The sequence below is a fragment of the Plodia interpunctella genome, chromosome 10 (assembly GCF_027563975.2).
Source record: "Plodia interpunctella isolate USDA-ARS_2022_Savannah chromosome 10, ilPloInte3.2, whole genome shotgun sequence".
NCBI lineage: Eukaryota > Metazoa > Arthropoda > Insecta > Lepidoptera > Pyralidae > Plodia > Plodia interpunctella.
The window spans coordinates 8,750,263-8,771,366 of record NC_071303.1 but is presented as its reverse complement, the minus strand read 5'-3'; the positions used below and the strand labels follow the sequence as shown (position 1 = coordinate 8,771,366).

At 33.6% G+C, this 21,104-nt stretch overlaps 1 protein-coding gene and 1 long non-coding RNA gene across 5 annotated transcripts in view; both read right to left on the bottom strand.

Moving 5' to 3' along the window:
- Window positions 1-21,104, bottom strand: part of LOC128673276 (netrin-B-like) — a 145,290-nt gene that overhangs the window by 56,994 nt on the left and 67,192 nt on the right. The window lies entirely within an intron of this gene.
- LOC128673293 (uncharacterized) overlaps window positions 12,498-21,104 on the bottom strand; it is a 43,326-nt gene continuing 34,719 nt past the window's right edge. Inside the window, exon 3 of the long non-coding RNA XR_008405064.2 lies at window positions 12,498-14,089. This is a non-coding gene — a long non-coding RNA (uncharacterized LOC128673293). The remainder of the gene's footprint in view (window positions 14,090-21,104) is intronic.

Below are 21,104 nucleotides of genomic sequence, written 5' to 3'. Positions count from 1 at the left end.
CAAATTTGACAGCACTATTGTTTGAATATGACATTGATTTTTTCGCTTCAGACACAGTCATTGTCTTTTCAATTCGATTTTGGAATCGTATACGCAACCAATTTGCATTGAAACCATGCATTCGGAAATAAAAGGTAAACCCAACGTAGTGGTAAACGCAATAAAATCGATGTTGTGCAAATATCGATATATCGATCGACCATCGAATAAATCGACTAAATTAACCAGGCTACTAACCCCATCAATAGTAAATTGATTCAGTTAAAAAAAAATGTAGATAGATTTTCCATGTTTTTATGAACTTGCAATGTATGTATGCATTTACCACATATGTATAGTACATTGCAAGTGTTATACATATTTATTATGAGGTCTATTATATGTGTTCGGGTAGAGCTTGCAAATAAATTTTGAAGCAGATATCTTCAACCGATTGAACTTAAATTTTGTATACTTGTAAGGTATACAAAATTTAAGTTTATTTTGGATGATAATAAGTTATTAAAATGATATGCAGGACTTGTTAATTTGATTATGTACTCAAGATTGGCTCCCAACTATATAGAGTCTAATGATTTTATTGTCACGCGTTGAATGAAACAAGATCTCTCTGTAAAAAATGACAAATTTGTTACAAAAATGGATCTTTTACGTCTTTGTTACGCAACGTCCACTACATCATCTCGCAAAAATCCGTATAAATCCTATCTTTAATCGATATCAACATCGACACAATCGTCGATTGCTTCCCAACACTGGTTGATATCTCTGACGGACGGACGGCGTATATAAACCAATATTATTGTTTGGTCGATGCCACGGAATATTTGTTCTGACCGACAGACTGACCGCGTTCGACGGTTTTACTATGTTTTTCTAGGGTTAAACGAAGCAGTTATAGTTAATTTATACTCTGTTGTTAGTTACGACATTGAATGAATATATCCTGTTTTGCGCAAGAGCACAGATTATAAAGTTGTTTTACTTAGCTTTACGCAGTATATTTATAAATAATTGGATTAATATTAAAAATTATGCAAGAAGGAATGCTTATTTATGAAATAAAAACTCAAATTAGGTATACATACCTAAATATTATTTTTTTACGATTTTGAAAAATCTCACTAAAGTTTTAAATTGGGATTGGGATATTAATCACGCTAACAATAATGCATCTGTTTAATTGATTTAATTAATTTGTTTTTTATTAGATTACTCTATATTCAAAATAAAATCATCTATTCAGAAATTAGACCATCTCGTCATAATCTAAATTAAATATGCAGTATTTACCAAAGCTTCAAACTGTTAGCTAAGTACTAGCAATTCGGAACGACCACTGCTAAGAAGCCGAAAGAATCTCATTTAATCAGAGTTGGTCCCTACTAAGATCTAAAAAAGTAAATAAATAAAATAAATAAATATATTAGTACAAATCACACAGACTGAGCTAGCCCCAAAGTAAGTTCGAGACTTGTGTTATGGGATACTAACTCAACGATACTGTATTTTATACCAAATACATATATAGATAAACATCCAAGACCCGGGCCAATCAGAAAAAGATCATTTTCCATCATGACCCGACCGGGGATCGAATCCGGGCCCTCTTGGTTCAGAGGCAAGCACTTTACCACTGCGCCATCGAGGTCGTCACTACAAGTATAGATTTGGTACCGAGGTATACTTAGAAATTTTGGTTATTTAAATTGAGTCTACCTGGGAGATAATGTTTAGTATTAACATTGCCAATTTTTGTAACTATGATTTTACTTAGAACAATAAAGTTTAATAATAATCTGTTAACATAAATACACGTAGGTACGTTAATCCATCATTTTAACGTATATAATACGTAAGAATCACACACAATATAACCTCTCCAAAGTCCGCGGTGAATAACCGTCAATACGTCATCAATGAATGCGGTCGAATTTCCCGCCAAAATGGGTTATCATCGCGCGGCGCCTGTCATCAGTCATTATCGCTGGTTCGAGTCCGAAGGGACTCGTTGGAAGGTGGTCCAAGTAATAAAAATTCTACTTTGAGTAAGATACGTTTCGTTCTTATTTTATTCTTAGGTTATTATTTTCCAGGGTGATTTATTATACATTGGCATTATTTTATCAGTCCATGGTACTTAACAACTTTTCGTTTGTTGTTGTAACTACTACGGTACTTATTTTTGTATAGAACAACTGATTTTTTTCGCGATTTCGCAGTTAATATACTAAAAGTTGTTCAGAATTATGGACTGAGCGTGTAGACAAAATATTGCCAACGTATTAAATGTCACCTGTATAATTTAAATTATTCTTATCTCGAATAAAACCTATAAAATTATATACTTTCTCAATCACAATATCTATTGGTGAAAACTGTACAAAAATCCGTCCGGTAGTTTTTAAGTTGAGGTATCGCGTTTTTACAGACAGACGCGTCAGGAGAACTTATTTTTATAATATGTAACTTTTCAAGGAATATACCTACACTTCTTCCACATAAATATGACGTAACAATTATTAAATTAAATATTAATATTATTATGTGATGATCTCTCGTCACTTACACTCTAGCTCACACTACACGCATGTCACGCGTGGTGACGACAGCCTGACATATTAATAATATCGACACGCGCGCATTAACCCTTTCTGATTATTGTAAATCAAGCAGAAAATTTCTTACGATTTTGTTACTGGGTATATATCAGACTTTTAAGATATTCAACATTAACGAAAAATCACGCAGGTTAGTACAAAATTTTGATCATATTGATCGGGGCAATGCGGCATTAAATAAAGATAGAAAGAAAAGCTTTATTCCGCTGAACAAAACACATTTACTTATTAATGTCAACATAATATTATGCTAAAATAGACCTTGTGGTATTTATTTATACTTAAACTGTAAATTGCAAAAGCATTAAATTAAAATTGTCACGATATATTTACAATGACTTATAAGTATAGATGGACGGGATAACAAGCGTGCGAAAATTGTTTATTACGGTGGACCAATTTATTGTAATGTATTCCCATGTGAATAAAGTGTAAAATAGTGACGTAGGGTATTATGCCTATGGTGTATATGTTACTATACGAATCACAACATTTTTGTCGCGCGAACTTCTGTGAAGCTGACAAACGGATATAAAGACTTGACAGTTGATAGGAAACAAATCTAAATAGGGGCCGGTGAATGGTCTGAGAACTTTCAAACTATTAACCTTCACAGTGACAGCCGAGAATACAACCGAGAGAGATATAAACAAAATTTGTTTATTTCCACAAAGGCAAACATATTAAACATGGTTGAAAGAAAACAAACAGAAACGATCGTAACTCATAATCCTGCCCGCCTACTTACCGAAAAAGGAAAAAAGATAGCTGACAGTTGACAAAAAGAAAGGAAAAGAAAAGGAACGGGCTCAAAGCAATTACAATCTCATTAGTTGTTTCCGAGCAATTGAACATGACATGACGGTTGTCGGGTTGAAGAAATTTATGTTGAAGCAGTACGGTGGAAATTTTAATGAAAATGGTTTAAGAAATTATAGAAAATACTTTTATTTAAACTTTAATTCGGTAAGTGAATAGAAACAACACTAAGATTTATCTGATAACACTAAAACCTCTTCACGCTATATCTACGAATTTTCCTGAAATATTGCTTAATTTGTTCAGAGTACGGAGAAGGACATACATTCATCATCAGAAAAAGGACCTGTTTCCGTGGGAAATTCACGCGGGTGGAGCCGTGGACAATAGCTAGTACCTTTGTAAACATATTCGTAGTTATTCAGTTTAGATTTTGTGAGCCAATAGTGGTATATTTTATTCTACGACTATTGTAAAATATCTAACTGAAATAAATTATGTTGGCACATTTCAATGCATGCTAATTTAATCGCCTTAAGGCCTAATCTTGGCAAGTTCTAGATTTATTTGTAATTGACTGTACGCACTATCTATCCGATTTATATCTATAAAGTATAGATAGTACTCTATCTGATATCTATAATAACAGACATTTCGTATTATAGGAATTTGAAGTTGTAAACTGTAGAATTTCCCATATTTATCGCAATATAAAAAAAATAGTTCTTCCTTTCCATAAATGTTACAATTTAATGAATAAAGTATTATCAATACTGTGGTCTCTCTTAATTGATAATTCAGAAAGAAAAAATAAGTCTTCTCTGTTTTGACTACAAAGAAGAAATATCAAAATTTATTGTTCAAACTTGCACATAATTTTCGCACTTAAATAAATTTCCCATACAAGGAAACGACCACACAAATTGACACAACACACTGTGCCTCATAAATCGCATGGAACACAGACAGACAGACATATCAGCTGGTTGTAAATCGAACAATGTCGTTTGACATATCCGATACGAACATTCCGTGTGGAGGTAATGATAACTTAGTTAAATAGACTGTGAAATCAATGATACAAATATATCATGGAATACTCCGGCTGTTTCTCCTAGATATATTATTTTATTTAACGTATATATAAAGCTAAATGTACAAAACGTACGTAATAATGTCATAAATCAATTACAATTGAGTATACTGCACCATGCCAGGGCCAAACATTATTCGTTCACAAAATATATATATATATATTTTGTATATAAATGGAGAAACAGTCGGATATTCCATTACATATTATATATCTTGATTTTGATTACATTATATTTTAACAAATAATCCACTTTTTGGGATTAAGTTGCTAGCGTATCATATTATGGCCTTTGCAAAAAACTGCAGTAAGTATTATGTGTGTTAACTTCTTAAGTATTATCCATACTAATATTATAAATGCCGAAATAAGTCTGTTACGCTTTAAATACTAAGCCTTTAAGGCGATTTTGATGAAATTTGAAATAGATGTACGTAGTTAATGTCTCGGGATCAAACATAGGCTACCACCAGCGGAACTGCAGGCAACAGTTAGTTATTCTATAACTCTAAGTTATCACGTTAACTTAAGACGTAACAACCTTTCGATTTATTCGCGTATTGGCACTGTACACAGATATTCTATTGCTTTCTGTTAATTCTATAACCCGTATTTCCACTAGTCCACTAGATCATTTCAGTAAGGTAGGAAGTTAAGTGTATATTGGGATTAAACCTAATATGAAGGCACCTTTAAAATAGAGACAGGAGAAAGATTTTAATTTATTCAGTTAATGCGCACGAGTAGTTATCTGACTCTTATATTGAGGTGCTTTTTCTTCATTCTTCTTCATAGTGGTATTCCTCATGGTTGCGGGTCATGGTAATTAAGTGGAATGAAACATACGACAACTTTCTTAGTGGTATTGATGGAGTGGTTTGCGATTGCCTTCTTAATTTCACACATAAGTTATTAAATCAACCCGTATGCAGGTTTCCGATGTTTTCCTTCACCAAATTTAACACGAGTCAGATTGATATACAAACTTTTCTTTTAAAATTTCATTTTATTTAATGTAACTAATATAAATACAAAAATCATGCATGTTTTTACAAAATTGCAAATATTTCACAAACGACTTAACCGATTTTGTTGCCCCACGAAATTAAAAAAAATCTATTCACAGATCCTACATATCTTTTAAATTTCATAAAATTCGGACCAACGGTGCGAAAGTTGTCTCGTTACAAACATACAAACATACATACAAAAATGTATTTTTGCAGTATTTTTGAAAGTTTCATAGATAATTATTCTGTTGCCGCTTTAACAAATACTAAAAACTAAACAAATATATATTGGGCGTTCCCATCCAACACGCGTGATTTTTTTAATCGTTTACGTAATTGACTCTTGACCAGGTTTATATAAATTGTATGTATTCAAATTCAAATCATTTATTCAGAAATTAGACCTTCACAGGCACTTTTTCTCGTAAATTTTTATTATTTATTTATAGTTATTTCTCACAAGCTACAAACTACTGGCATTTCGGAACGACCACTGCTGAGAAGAAATGCCGAAAGAAACTCATTTGAACAGTGTTGGTTCCTATCATGTCAGATCGGCTTACCATTATTGTTTCTTACAATGTTTTTTTTTCTTATACTTATACCTTTTGACTATGTACTTTTGTACATAATGTACATAGTCAAAAGGTATATCAAAACAGGTTATGATTGTGATCCGAGTGCTGATTATAATATATACAATCATGGGAATCATGAATGAGTGTGTCATGCTCTATATATATATATATATAATATATATATATATATATATATATATATATATATTTATTGATTTCGACTTTGCAATTATAATGACAGATATAATTATACAATCATGGGAATCGAGTGTGTCATGTGTATATATATATATATATATATATATATATATATATATATATATATATATATATATATATATATATATATATATATATATATATATATATATATATATATATATATATATATATATATATACACATGACACACTCGATTCCCATGATTGTATAATTATATCTGTCATTATAATTGCAAAGTCGAAATCAATAAAATAGGTGGCCGCGAACAAAAACCAAGAAAAAAAAACAAACGCACGCGATCATATGTCACAGCGGCAACCCAAATAAAAAGCCGCTAAACATGGTTAACAAATTGAACGAATGAAAAAAATAAACATAAGGCCGTTTCACACACTCTTACGAAAGTGTCAAGTGACACGCGGCGAATGAAATCATAAAGTTACGTTAAACTGATCCGAGGCGCGATATGAGAGCTGTTGCGATTAATAGTCGAGATAGCCCGTGTGTCCTGGCCTTTATATTTGGAATGTAACAAAGTAAGGAGCACAGCACACTAATGTTGTCACACATAATTATATTGCATTCTTTAATATCACTTATTTAAATTTAAGTGTGAACAGGCGGACGTTTTTTCAAACGCTCCTAGATGACGAATATATTTAATATTACGGATTATATATATATATATATATATATAATATACGGATTTTATTGGAAAGCACTATAGTTTTCAAAGTACAATATATACCTTACTAGCTCACGGGAACAGTTATTTATCCGGGGCGAAATGTACCCTACGCAAATTTCAAGATGATCGGTTGAGCATATAGAGCGTGAATAAAAGTAACAAACAGACTAACTTTGTCATTTATAATATTAGTTAGGATTAGGTTTACAAGTTTGGTGCCACCGTCTTCGGTTTAGTAAATTGTGGCTGACAACAGATTTTTTTTACTTTTCACAAATAAATGATAGAAAATGATAATGTGGTGGCGCTAGTGTGCTCGTATACAACCTCGTTAATCCTAATCACCTAATATTATAAATGCGAAAATAAGTTTGTTTGTTAAAGCTTTAGCTGCTCTCTTTATCATATTGAAATTTTGCATACACGTAGTTTGAAGTACGGAGAAGAACATAGGGGCGCAGCTAGTAATGTTACTTAATAAAATTCTCCATCAGTGTGTCATCAACCTAACCATTTATCATTCATGATTCGTCTCTGTTATGGAATGTGTCGCTTTTTTTGGTGACTCCCCTAGTTGGGTCACTTGTGATCTCTTTATTTTGATATTTCTTTTTTCCTCTCCATTTATGGTTAAATTGGGAATACATCGTGTGAAGTTAAATTTATCATAAAATGATGTACAATTACAGAGCTGATGTAGACATGAAGACAGTAATAGCGTTTAATTTTTAATAATCTCTTTATTGCACAAAAGAAACACATAAGAAAAGCAGTAAAAAGGAGATTTTTGAGTTATGTGCATATCATATAAATTATGCATTTAAAACTAAATTGAAATAAGGAAATTAAAATAAATCAATAGCTTAAAAAATACTAGAAAAATACGCTTTTATAAGTGCACGTGAAACGTGGTCAACGTTAATTACAACATCTTGCTAACAAGTCCAAAAGAACGGACATGATACGACATTCCATCATGTAGTTCCAGTTCATATCTTCCTGCTCCATCATCGGATCAGTTCGACTGCACCATATTATTGTATTGTCATCAGAACTACATGGAAGATGGTTAAATTAGTTGTTTCAGATTCCATGATTTCCTACATACATACAGGTCGAGGTAATAAAAGCGTGTTAAAAATCAGATCTGGAAATCGAACCCATGCCCCTGCCTAACCGCGACAACGCTCTAACCACCAACCATGCAATGAATTAATTCCTATTCTTTCGTCTTTAAGCCAATGCAAAGAATTTTCATATTAGAGTTAGAGCGTAGTAAGTACCCAAGGAAATATTTATCTAAAATCATTGCAAATTCACCTCTATTAATGCGGCATAGAGGTCAACGCAGAGTAAATTGACAAGTCGTAGACTATACTGAAAAAGCAGATTAAAAACATGGCACATTTTGCCGGAACTAAGACACCATAAAACAGCGATTTCCTGTAAATACACCAAAAATGTAACATACATTAATCGATATATTCGTCGCTACCGGTAATCGATACAAAATCGATACGTAGAGAGAACATAAAGCTTGCCGGCCGGCGCACGCGCAGCTTTGATCAGCGGCGTAATCAAAGGGAACTATTTTTACGCCGATTGATCGATTCCACGATACAAGAACGTGGACATGAAACAACAATAGTACAGAAGAAAAGGCATATTATCTTGGAACAGACATTTCTGAGAAAATAAAGTAAGTTAAATGCAATATACTCATGGCATTTATTGACTACCTCGCCGAAAAAGGTCTGTTTTATTGTATTGCGTTAATTCATACATAAAATTATTCTATTATTCACGAAATGAGTCTATAACGTAGCGTGAGATATGACTGAGAAACGATAATTAATCGTGTCTAATATTTATATATTTAAAAATCGAATATTATTATAGCAATGGAAATGTGTGAATCATCACTATTATTTTACGTGTAACTAACTTTTGTCCGTAACTTCACCCGCGCTCTTCTCGTATCCAGTGTTACCAAAGACAAGAGAATGACAGAATTTCGCATTTATAATATACGTGAAAGTATGATTTTTTCTACTTCAGTCGGTAATTGTGATTTGTATTACTACTATTTGAAGTAAATTGATTATTTTCAGATATAATCTCACTTCTCTGCCCTCTCTTTTCTATAAGAATAGTTAATATGTTTTAGGAAGCGTGTTTAATATCCCATTATGTAAACATTTCAATCATTCATATTATAGATCGGTATACTTCGTTATTGTTTGGGAAGAAGATATACAAAATTGGCGAATGTGGTGAGCATCATCTTTGACGTTAACTTTGACGTTAACCTGCGCACGTTAACGTCAAAGTTGACGGTGCAACGCGCCAACGCCAAGTACGCCATTTTGTTTAAACGACTGCGTATAGTATAATAAATGTTAAACATTAATTAATGATAATAATATATCTACATGCAGTTTAGTTAAGTATTCAAGTCAATTCATGTTTTTTTTTACTCTGATATAATGGGTCCTACAATAAAATGAAATAAACATTATCATTTCGATGGAAATTGAAAAAGTTGTTATTTTCTTTATTTAATTATATTTGCATACCTATATTCGGTAAAACGTGTAGGTCTAATTCATTTTGACTATTTGTACTCATGTTTTTGGCAAATAAATGTTTTCTTTCTTTCTTTCTTTCTTTCTTTCTTTCTTTCTTTCTTTCTTTCTTTCTTTCTTTCTTTCTTTCTTTCTTTCTTTCTTTCTTTCTTTCTTTCTTTCTTTCTTTCTTTCTTTCTTTCTTTCTTTCTTTCTTTCTTTCTTTCTTTCTTTCTTTCTTTCTTTCTTTCTTTCTTTCTTTCTTTCTTTCTTTCTTTCTTTCTTTCTTTCTTTCTTTCTTTCTTTCTTTATTTTCGACACAAAATTGATAAAAACTTAGATATTTTCACCCTAAAATTCCCAGAGGAGGAGCCTAAAGGCACTAGTAATTTATAGATCAAACTAACATATCAATATTTTTCGGGAAGTCATGCCGCCTAAAATTTCAGATAGCGTGCGTGACCGGAGTAAGCTCTCACTATATTATCCCGCGGGACACGGGACCGGTCTGGAGATAAGGACCAATGAAATATTATGACGGATTCACGAGTCCTACTTATACTGAAGACTAGCTTTCTTGAGGAGACCGAGGATGCCGAATTATATATATATATATATTTAAAAGCTTTTAATTAGTCTGAAATTTCGTACTACACAGTCAATTATTTCACGTGCCGCTTCAGTTTCCATTATTATGCATTATATGACTTTGCATTATTATGATTAGCATGAACTAATGGTGCACCCAGGGTCGGCTCCCGACGAGGGAACTCCTCAACGGAACTTATCTCTGCATGGATTTGACCTTTTTGTCATGCGTTCAATGAAACACAGGAAAGTTAAAAAAAAAATTCATTTTTAAAATTATATTAAAATTTACCTTGGACTTTATTTATTACCATCATATACATCATTACATAATCTTCATGAAATGATTTGAGACGTCAGTTTAAAAAAAAAAAAATATGGATCTTCGTTTTTCAGTTTAATTTTCACGAACACCTAGCGTTTCTGTTTTTAAATTTTAAGCTTTAGGTTGGCCATTTTTGTAACGCTACCTAAAATATTTACCTAGTAACTGTGAAAAAATAACGAAATACAAAGTGCAAAAGGATTACGTTCTCAATTTGCAAAGCTGCATAAAGCAAGTATAAAATAAAGTAACTCTTAAGCTGGATTCATATTTATCAAAGTGAAAAATTGATATTTAATGCAGTCGGTTTTTTTGGTGCACTCTCCCTCTGGCCCGTCATCAATCACAGATTAAAAACGAAGTTTAAAAAATAACCGGCCAAGAGTATGTTGGCATGTGGATTATTGGTTCTGCGCTATGTGACGTGGTCTTCGAAGGGCAAATAAGTTTTAATAATCTGGAAATCCACATACATATCTTAAATTTTCTTAATCTTGACACGAAACTTTAGCAGTTTGATGGGAAATTGTAAGCTATACTTAGCCGAAGGATAAGCGAAAATGTTTCAAAAAGACAACGCGCCGTTTATAAAGAATAACAACTGAAAATCATTTCTGCAATTTGTCACGAGAACTCCCAGCTCAAAAAAAGAAAAAGAACTCGCGAAATTGTGTTCCTTTTTTAATTTCTCGGTCGCGTGTAATGCAATCAGGTTTTATGCCAGTTACACCGAGGATTAAAGCAAAAAATATATACGTGAAATTTTATATCAAAGAAATTAGTTAATTGATTGTAAATTTGATGCACGTCGCGTTCGGTGTCACTTTAAGGTGGTCAGTTGGTATTTTTACTTTTTATTGGGCAATTTTAAAAGTAAGCAGAATTTTGTAAGCATCGTCCCGCGTCGTTTTGAGTGTGGCCACATATGAAAATAAAAGGCCCTGAGTTCTTTTTGCGGTGAGAATTGCAGTGACTATTTGTCAATGGTAAAATAGTATATGTAAAAATAGGTATCTATCACGATCAAAATGTATGATTTAATACAGTCGCGTTTGAGACCAAATTAGATACTTCAATATATATAGATTTATGAAAGCGATAATCAATAAAATAAAAACAATCCCCACACACGTCGATTACAAATAAGTAAAAAAAATATATGATAATTTCTGATATATTTTATGTAAATTAATACACTGTCTGGCAACGACACGCAAAGGGAACACTAGACGTATCATCCGACGACAGATTTAGTGGCCTGCAGTGTACGTTAAAGAATGTGATCCGAACTAAAAGCGTTGACATGTGGAGCCAAAATAAATACACAATATTGGACGCTTTCGTCATTGACGGGTTACATTTGGTGACCAATAAATATAAATATAATATAAGGACAAATCACACAGATTCAGCTAGCCCCAAAGTAAGTTCGAGTTCGACTTGTGTTATGGGATACTAACTCAACGATACTATAGATAAACATCAAAGACCCGGGCCAATCAGAAAAAGATAATTTTCCATCATGACCGGGGCTCGAACCCGGGACCTCTCGGTTCAGAGGCAAGCACTTTGCCACTGCGCCACCGAGGTCGTCTAATAACATCTGTGGCGATGGCCTGGCAAATAAAAATGCTGAAATGTTGTGCGAGAAGAAACAGTGGGAAAGCGGACTCCGAAGTTTAGTGATTGAGGAAACAACAATCTGGTAAACGCTTGGACGAGAGTGAATCTGTGGATTAGGCACTGAGAATTTTTCTAGCTCAATCTCGTCAACGACCAACTACGCAAATCTAATAATTTATTCATAAAACTTATTTATTTTCACTTAACTTGCGATAAGTATCAAAACTTGCAAGTCTTGTAATGCGATCTTGATTAAATTAGCTGAAATGCTTGTCATCTCTAGTCCTTACATCTGAAAAAACAAGTTGATTTCTAAGGGCGGATTGCACCAGTCAACTTTGACTTTAACTTCAATCTGCGAAGAAAAATATAATGTACAAGTTTTCTAAACGAAAGTTAACATCAAAGTTGACTGGTGCGACACAGTCGATCATATAAAAGCATAAATGCGGCAATATTTAAAATCGTCAATTTTGTGAACATAAAAATGTATTGCACAAAAATCGCTCTGTAAAAATCCTTCACCCATGTGCATAAGGCTTTATTAACTGTGTCTCGTGACAAATGCGTGCAATTGGCTTTATAGCCCTTATCGCGTTGGTCAGTGGTTTGGGTCCAACACATTTGTTCACTGGACTGGCTTTCATCTGTAACTAAATTTCGACTTCAGCGAGGATTGTATGAAAAATTCTCTCATCTTCGTAAGTTCACAGTTGCATTCGGGACTGTGACGTTGTGACGCCCGGGGTCAGCGTAAAAATAACCTAAATATTTTTAACATTCGGCTGTGATTTTATAATCGGCTGCCTACCTGACGTCAACCCTCCTAGGGAATGTTATTGTTGTCTATCAGCTGCCTAAGCTATATGTCCCTTAGCCGCCTTATACGACATCCACGGGAGGATATGGAGTGGTCCTAATCTAGTGCCACAGGCCTCGCACAGTTGCACGAATAGTCACCATTCATATACGTATTTAATTAAAAATGTATTTATAACTATAATACAGATACAGTATAACGTCTATATCCGTTACGGGTAGACAGAACCAAACTCAAAGATCACTTGTTTAGCTTCACATGTTGCTGAAAGAAAATGCTATAGTGGAGTGTGTTGTTCATTGTTTACTTCACGGACATGATTTACTAACTCTGACGACGAAAAAAACTAGTGGTAATAATGATACATGAATGCTAAAAGAAACACGTTACTTTGTATCAGCACACTGATTTACTTAATCATTACAAAGCATGACATTAAGGGCAATATTTTACGCTATCTCGTTGAACATTATAAAACGATAGAACCGCTATTTTTCGATCGGAGTAATTGAACAAAAATAATGATATGTTTCATATCAAAACACTGATCTTATAATTATGTACAGTAGGCTTCCCGTCAGTGACAACTCTGCCATAGTAAAACGTGAAGTACGCCATTTTGTCTTAAACGTCAGCGGCGCGGCGCGCAGTTTGTAAGCGGCCGAATATTTAAGATAATATGTTTATATAGAAACCTATGTTGATATTGTCTTTTTGTATTTAAATAATAGGATATATGACAAAATTATAATTATTACAAGCTTTTATTTAGTTTAACCTGTCCCGTTGTCTGTCTGTAATCAAATCTTGCAAGTTACATTTTTCCTACTTCCAGTTGACCTACAGAGTTGAAATTTCCCAGGTCGCTTCAGTTTCCATGACAATGCATTATTATGTGCAGCCCGTGTCGGCACCAAACGAGGGAACTCCTCAATCGTTTACAGCACGGACATGGGTCATTTGTCAGGCGTTAATTGCCATAAGATCTCTCTCTCTCTGACGACAATAAAAACTTGTAGCAAAAATGTCATTTTTATAAAAAACTTGTTTTGGTATTAGGTTTGTGAAAACCGGTTTAACAAGTTAAACCGGTCCATTAATGGTCAGAATTCAGTGCAGCCCGCTGTACCTTACCTAGAGCAGTCAGGCCTAATAACTATATTGTCGTCGATTAGATATTCCAAGATTACGTGCATACCTGCAACAAGACAAATTACATATTAGCTACACTAGATTAATTTTAAATCCTGCAAAATTTATCTATTCTATAAAACGGCAGCCAAAATGGATAACGCTTTTGATCACTGAATTTCGAATTCATTCTGAGAAAGCGAGAAATATAATGATGATTTGGTCGCGTTGCCGTACAAATTTGGTTTTCTCGCAGCTGAAATATATTACATAAAGATTATTATTTATATGTATTATGGTTTTTGTCTAGTAAGTAGTTATGTTCCTTGGCTCGCAGCACGTGTTGGGCAAGTGTGAGTGCTGTATGTATGTAGCTTTTATAATAAACTAGCTTCGCCCCGGGGCTTCGTCTGGGGGGAATTTTGGGATAAAAAGTACCCTATGTGTTAGGTTATACCCGTTACCCGTGTACAAAATTTCATAACAATCTAGTAGATTTTACGTGAAAGAGTAACAAATATACATACACACGTCCTCACAAACTTTCGCATTTATAGTATTTGTATGATAAATAAATACAGTTCGAAAGACAATCAACTTGATAGATACCTTTAGAAAAAGGTTCCTGAGAAAAGGAGTCTTGACAGACGGTCGGATAGACGGAAAACATAGTTGGGTGACGCCCAGAGAGAATTTCCTTAATTCATTAGGGAAATTTTCTCTGGGCGTTAATTATGGATTCACTGTCATAACAATGAGTATCACAATAATGCATTGTTATGGAAACTGAAGCGAAATGAGAAGTGTCAACTCTGTAACACAAACGTGAGTAGGTGATGAACTTGTAAGGTGCGATAAGACTCACTTTTCCCACCCATTCTTCTGCAAAATACTCGAAATCGTTTACAGTACACGCTGTTCGACTTTGGAATGCCCTGCCCCTCGATGTGCGCACCGCTCAAACTTTAGACACCTTCAAAAAACGTCTCAAGGAGTACTATCTTTCATGTTGATTCATTATTTATTTCATCATTAAGTATATTATTGCCTTGTTCATTTGTTCAAATCTTGATATTTCTATTTGTATAAGTGTTTATGTCTATGTATGTTTAGTTACATTGTATTTATTTGTTTATGTATCTATTTATGTAAATAAATATATGTATATTTACTTACATAAATAGTTATTTTGACGACCTCGGTGGTGCAGTGGTAAGGTTCTTGCCACTGAACCGAGAGGTCCCGGGTTCGATCCCCGGTCGGGTCATGATGGAAAATGATCTTTTTCTGATTGGCCCGGGTCTTGGATGTTTATCTATATATGTATTTGTTATAAAATATAGTATCGTTGAGTTAGTATCCCATAACACAAGTCTCGAACTTACTTTGGGGCTAGCTCAATCTATGTGATTTGTCCTAATATATTTATTTATTATTTATTTATATTTATCATTATGTTCATTGTATTTGCCGGTTGCTGTGCCCACCCCCTGCTAATTTGTTCCTCTTCAATCCAAAGGTTGTCTGGAAGAGATTGCTGAGCAATAAGTCCGCCTTTGCTCCATATGTACCTAATCTCTATTCTTTGTGTACCTAATGTGTTTATGGGCAATAAAGTTCATTTATTATTGTTATTATTATTAATAGACAGACAGACAGGCAGAGAGGATAAATACGGGACGTACCATGTGGTTCCGCCCTAGAGTATTTCCACTCCATATCCTCTCGTGGAGTATCATACGAGGCGATAAAGGGCTACATTGTCTTGTCAACTGTAATACACTATACAAATACAACCAGGAACACGCAAGGAAGATATCATAGTCATATTCCTTATGAGTGAGCGTCGTGGTCATTACATGGAATGAAGCACACGAGAAGCAATTTTCTTGGCATTATTAATGGAGTGGTTTGCCTTCTCCATTTCACACACAAGTTAATAACCAACAAGTGTGCAGGTTTCCTCACGATGTTTTTCCTTCACCGGAAGCAAGTGGTGGTCGATGAAAACTACTATATATACATGAGTCAGATTGGTATACAAACTCATATGGCACGAGTACGAACGAATTCGAACCTGGGACCTTTCGATCCTCAGACGGGAGTGTTAACCATTGCACCACCAAAAATAATAAATGTGTTAAATATACGAGGACAAGCCAGAAAGACAGCCAGACGTGACAGACGAAACGAAATAAATTCTCATTCAGTATCCAAGCTCCATTATCCTGTAACCCCACAAGGTCACCGCACCGTGATTAGTTGAAAACTGCAGAGCTTGCAAATTATGTCGCGATGAGACAATAGGTTATTAACGTTTTTGCCGATACAGCCATCCGCCATTACGCGACGCGCGCCCGACCGGAAACGCTGAGAGTAGCGACAGCAAAACAGTAACGAGTAATTTTAGGGAAATCAACAGTAACAAACGCTCGTGAAATTCACCCACGAACACATGAGTGAATTTCACGAGCGTTTTGACCTCCGCCGCGGATTGTCATTAGTGTTTATTAAATTTGACAATTTAATTACCTTATTTTACAAATAAAAAAAGTACTGCTACAATGTTAATTTTATAAAATATTCTTTATTCAAAGAAATTGTCGAACACTAATGAAACGCTACACGCCGCGTTCAAGCGCTCGTGAAATTCACCCTCATAATTATCTGTAGTTTGAATAGGTAATTATTTTATTCGACTAAAAGTTTACAGGAGAGTATCCACAATATGCTTCGTCATCATCAACAGAAATATATGCACAACAAGTTTCGTCAAATGTAGGTACATAGGAAAAATATACGCAACCTGCTTCGTCAAAATAAATTCATAAATTATTTATATTTTTTTTAACCTCATATCTAAAAGCAATCGGGCAGCTAAGACGAATGTAGCGATACCTTAATTACGTAAATCCGTTCAGCGGTTTAGGAGATACGTGCTAATATAGATTTTTAAAAAATGTATATGGACAAATCACACAGGTTGAGTTGACCCCGAAATAAGTTCGAGACTTGTGTTACTAACTCAACGATACTATATTTCGTAACATATTCATCTTATATATCTGGTACCTATATATATATATATATATATATATATATATATATATATATATATATATATATATATATATATATATATATATCTCGAAAAACAACACCTTTCCTTTGGGGTCGGGTAAAAATGTTTTTTTTTTGCATACGCTACATTCTTGAGAAGGTGCGGTCCGCCCGACCCGTGTCATTACAACGAGGATCTGAATGTAGGACTGTTTATACAGAGCTGTACATTATAATATTTACATATAATTGCGTTAGACAATGCCGAGATGCGATTTAAATTCTTCAAGTTTTTTGAAAAAGGAAATAACCTTAAGTACCTAATGTGTTCATCATAAATCGTTCTACATACAGAACTACGAGTATAGAATACGTAAGCCACATCGATTTCAATTATTATTAAACTCAAACTAGTGGTTCATCCCAGATAAACGTGTCTCTGTTCCCGTGGGAAAATGAGGTCACGCGTAGAAGTTAATCCATACATACTCCATACAAATATTATAATTGCAAAAGTCTATCTGTCTGGCTTTCGTCAGCTCCTTAAATTTTATATTTAGGTTTAAAGACATTTATTCTCATTAAGACATATTTTTACATCACTTACATGAGAACATAATACAAAACATACATGTAATATTCGTTGTCACACAAATAAACAAATAAAAATAAAAACAGACAAGTTCAGTTAATACTAACGACGTGATTGGCTAATTGTTTCTTAAATACATCGAGCGAGTTAATGTTACTGTTTTGACTACCGTCCACTCTCTAACGTGTTTGAGTCAAGACATCTTGTTTGAGGCTGTTTAGGTCTAATTTCTTTAAATGTTATATCTTTAGCAATAAGGTAAAGCATTTTCCAGTTTACCTGTGCTGTATACAGTCAAACTGGATAATGCTTTATCATTTATCATATCATATCTTTTCAGTTAGAAAAGTAAGCTTTTACTAACATTAACGTATAGAACCTATACTACCTCCTACCTAACCTACCTAAGAAATTAAATATCAGTGGCACCAGTAACTTTAACATTAACTTTAATCTGTGCATCGCCTATTAGATAAAAAAGCGTGCATGTCTTGCTTTGTTCTGCGCAGGTTAAAGTTAAGGTCAAATTTGACGGGACAACCCGCCCAAAGACAATAAATAATATCTGGCAACAGTCGAGCAATCCAACAAACGACATTGTGGTCACAATCCACTATTATGCTCGCATCCGTCTTCTCCGGGCCAGTGAGCAGGGGCCATTACATTGAGTAAGGAACGTGGTCTTGAATCACGTTAAGATCTTTGCGTTGTTATAAATGCAGAACTTTGTAAATATGTTTTTTACCTTTAAAAGAATCTGTGGATTTTGAAGAAATCTATGTACTTAGGTACTTTTTATCTCAAAATTCTCATGCAAGTTTAGGTTTTAATAATTTTATTCTAAAAGAGTATATACATACTTATGTATGAATAAACTTGCCGTGATTTATTGACATTAAAATTGGTATATTAAAATAGAAATTGTTATCAATCCGACCCTCTCATGTGCAAATATGTAATTTATTTACATGATTGATTACATAATCAAATACGAGCACCAACTTAAAACAATTCCAATCACTGTAATTATTAATCAAATTACAGAACAATAGATTCCGAACATAATATAGCCCTCAGGCGGCTGTCCGCAATCACATATGTCTTTTCCGGACAATTTGCTTTGGGATGGGTCTGCATACGTTGACGTAGTTGCCGTGTGACCTTGATTGAATAAGCAGAATTAAATAATACAATTATTTATGAATTAGATATGATCTTAGCTAGTTATAGCATGCGGCTCTGCTTGCAACAAATTGTCCTTTATTATTTTTGGGTACAATCGCAACTCTTTGGAGATTGTTAAAAATAAGTCGGACGTCTACAATGCAAGAGGTTGATGTAAGAGGTATCTACCTACACAAGCCAAATTTCATTAAAATCGATCTAGTGGAAAGCCGCGAAAGCATGACAGGAAGACAAACTTTTATGCTGGCTCCACGCTGTCGAACAGTTTGCCAAACATTGCTGGTTTTACATTGCGGTAAATAAAAGCGTTTATACTAACAACGCAATGTTCACGCATTCACGTTCACGTGTCGGCATATGTCTGAGTTCGGCGACAATGTCGAGTTGACATTAGGTTCATTAATAGCGTGTGTGCAAAGATAAGAATACTACCTGTGGAAAAAATTGTCCTCGGTGAAGAAGCCCCACTACTGAACGAAAGCCTCTTCTTTCTGTTCTCAACCACTTCTATCCTTTTCTATTATTTAAATATGGATCTATTAAGAGGAAAATACAGAAAATGAACTTTTAGATCTGATGGGAGTGTTGAAAGTATTTCCAATATTAATTTATCATAATACCTGATTTGAATATGAAACAAAACGACTGTTAAATTTGTTATGTATGTATGCGTTTTAAAATAAATTTGACTATGATTTATTTAAAATCTCCGTGTACATACTTATTTGTATAATTTGTAATCAATTCATACACTCGTACATACTATCCATATTAATATTGTCATTGAAATGTGTTAGTTTGTCCTTCTTTTACGTCAAAACCGAGAATTGGATTGAGGTGATTTGGCGATAGTTGGAGAGTGACATACTTATGGAACGTCATGAACAATCTAGAAACGGAGCGGTGTTTACTCTTTGGGATTAAACTTTGTTATTTGAATAATATTTGTAATAGCTGGTTTTATATGAATTTATTTGAATTGGATTAATTACAATGCAATAATTTAAAGTAAAAAAAACTGTTGTGTATCATTAGGCTATAGATCAACAAAAAATAAAAATAATCTAACAGTACCGTATTTAATTCATATGGCATTCTGAGCCTAAAGTCGAGGTAATAAGACTCATTATTAAGTGTGTTGAAAATGCATTGATTTTCACCGTAATAAAATGAAAATTTGTCTCTCGATATTTGTGTGCGAACGAGATCGTCTGAGGCGAGACTAATTTGAGACAAATTAAAAATAAACGGCTACGCACAAAACGACTTTAATCTCGTGACAGACGGTCAGGAAATGCTCTATATTCAATCTGAGATTAACGAAGGTATAGAAGAGTAACTCGTGTATGTATATATATATATATATATATATATATATATATAACAACGACAATAATGGCGTAAGTGCCAGAGTGCCAGCCGCCATAAGGGCCCTTTTGATTTGGACTGTCAACAGGCGTGTTACACCCCTGGTGATACAAGCGTCCATGGGCTGCGGTGATCACTTCCCATATGGTAGGCCGTATGCCTGTTTGCTTATCTTATCATTAGTATAAAAAAAGTGAAAAGAATAAGGTCATATATGAATCCATGCATAAGTTTAGAAATAACACACAATTATGAAGAAGTTAAGATTTCATTTTGTACCTACGTATACTTAATGTGTTAACTTACGATGACTTAAAAGTGAAAAATGTTGAAATTGTGTTTGTTTATTGAAAATAGTTTACTGTGTTTAACTATTCTTAACTTTTTGTTTTCTTTAATTAACCTTACTCTTTTATTTATATACTTTAACTATTTTGAAGAAAACTCACCGGCTAAATGAACACACTGGAAATAATTTATTCTATGCATTCGTTATTCTAAAATACTAGTGACATACAAAAATTCGTGATCAATTTAATTTCTGAGTGTATTATTTAATGGAGTGCTAAATTATACTCGAAAAAAAATCACTCACGGTATATCAAAAGCCAGGTTAAAATTAGAAAATGCTGTGACATAGCTATTTTCAAACATATATATATATATATATATATATATATATATATATATATATATATATATATATATATATATATATATATATATATATATATATATATATGTAAACGTAACGTGCGGTCGAGGTTCGATTGCGACGCAATTGAAGTCAAAAGCGCAATTTTTGGATTGAGCTGTAAAACATTTCCATTAACCACATCACACAGACTATTCGCGTAAAATAGTCGAAATGTTATTA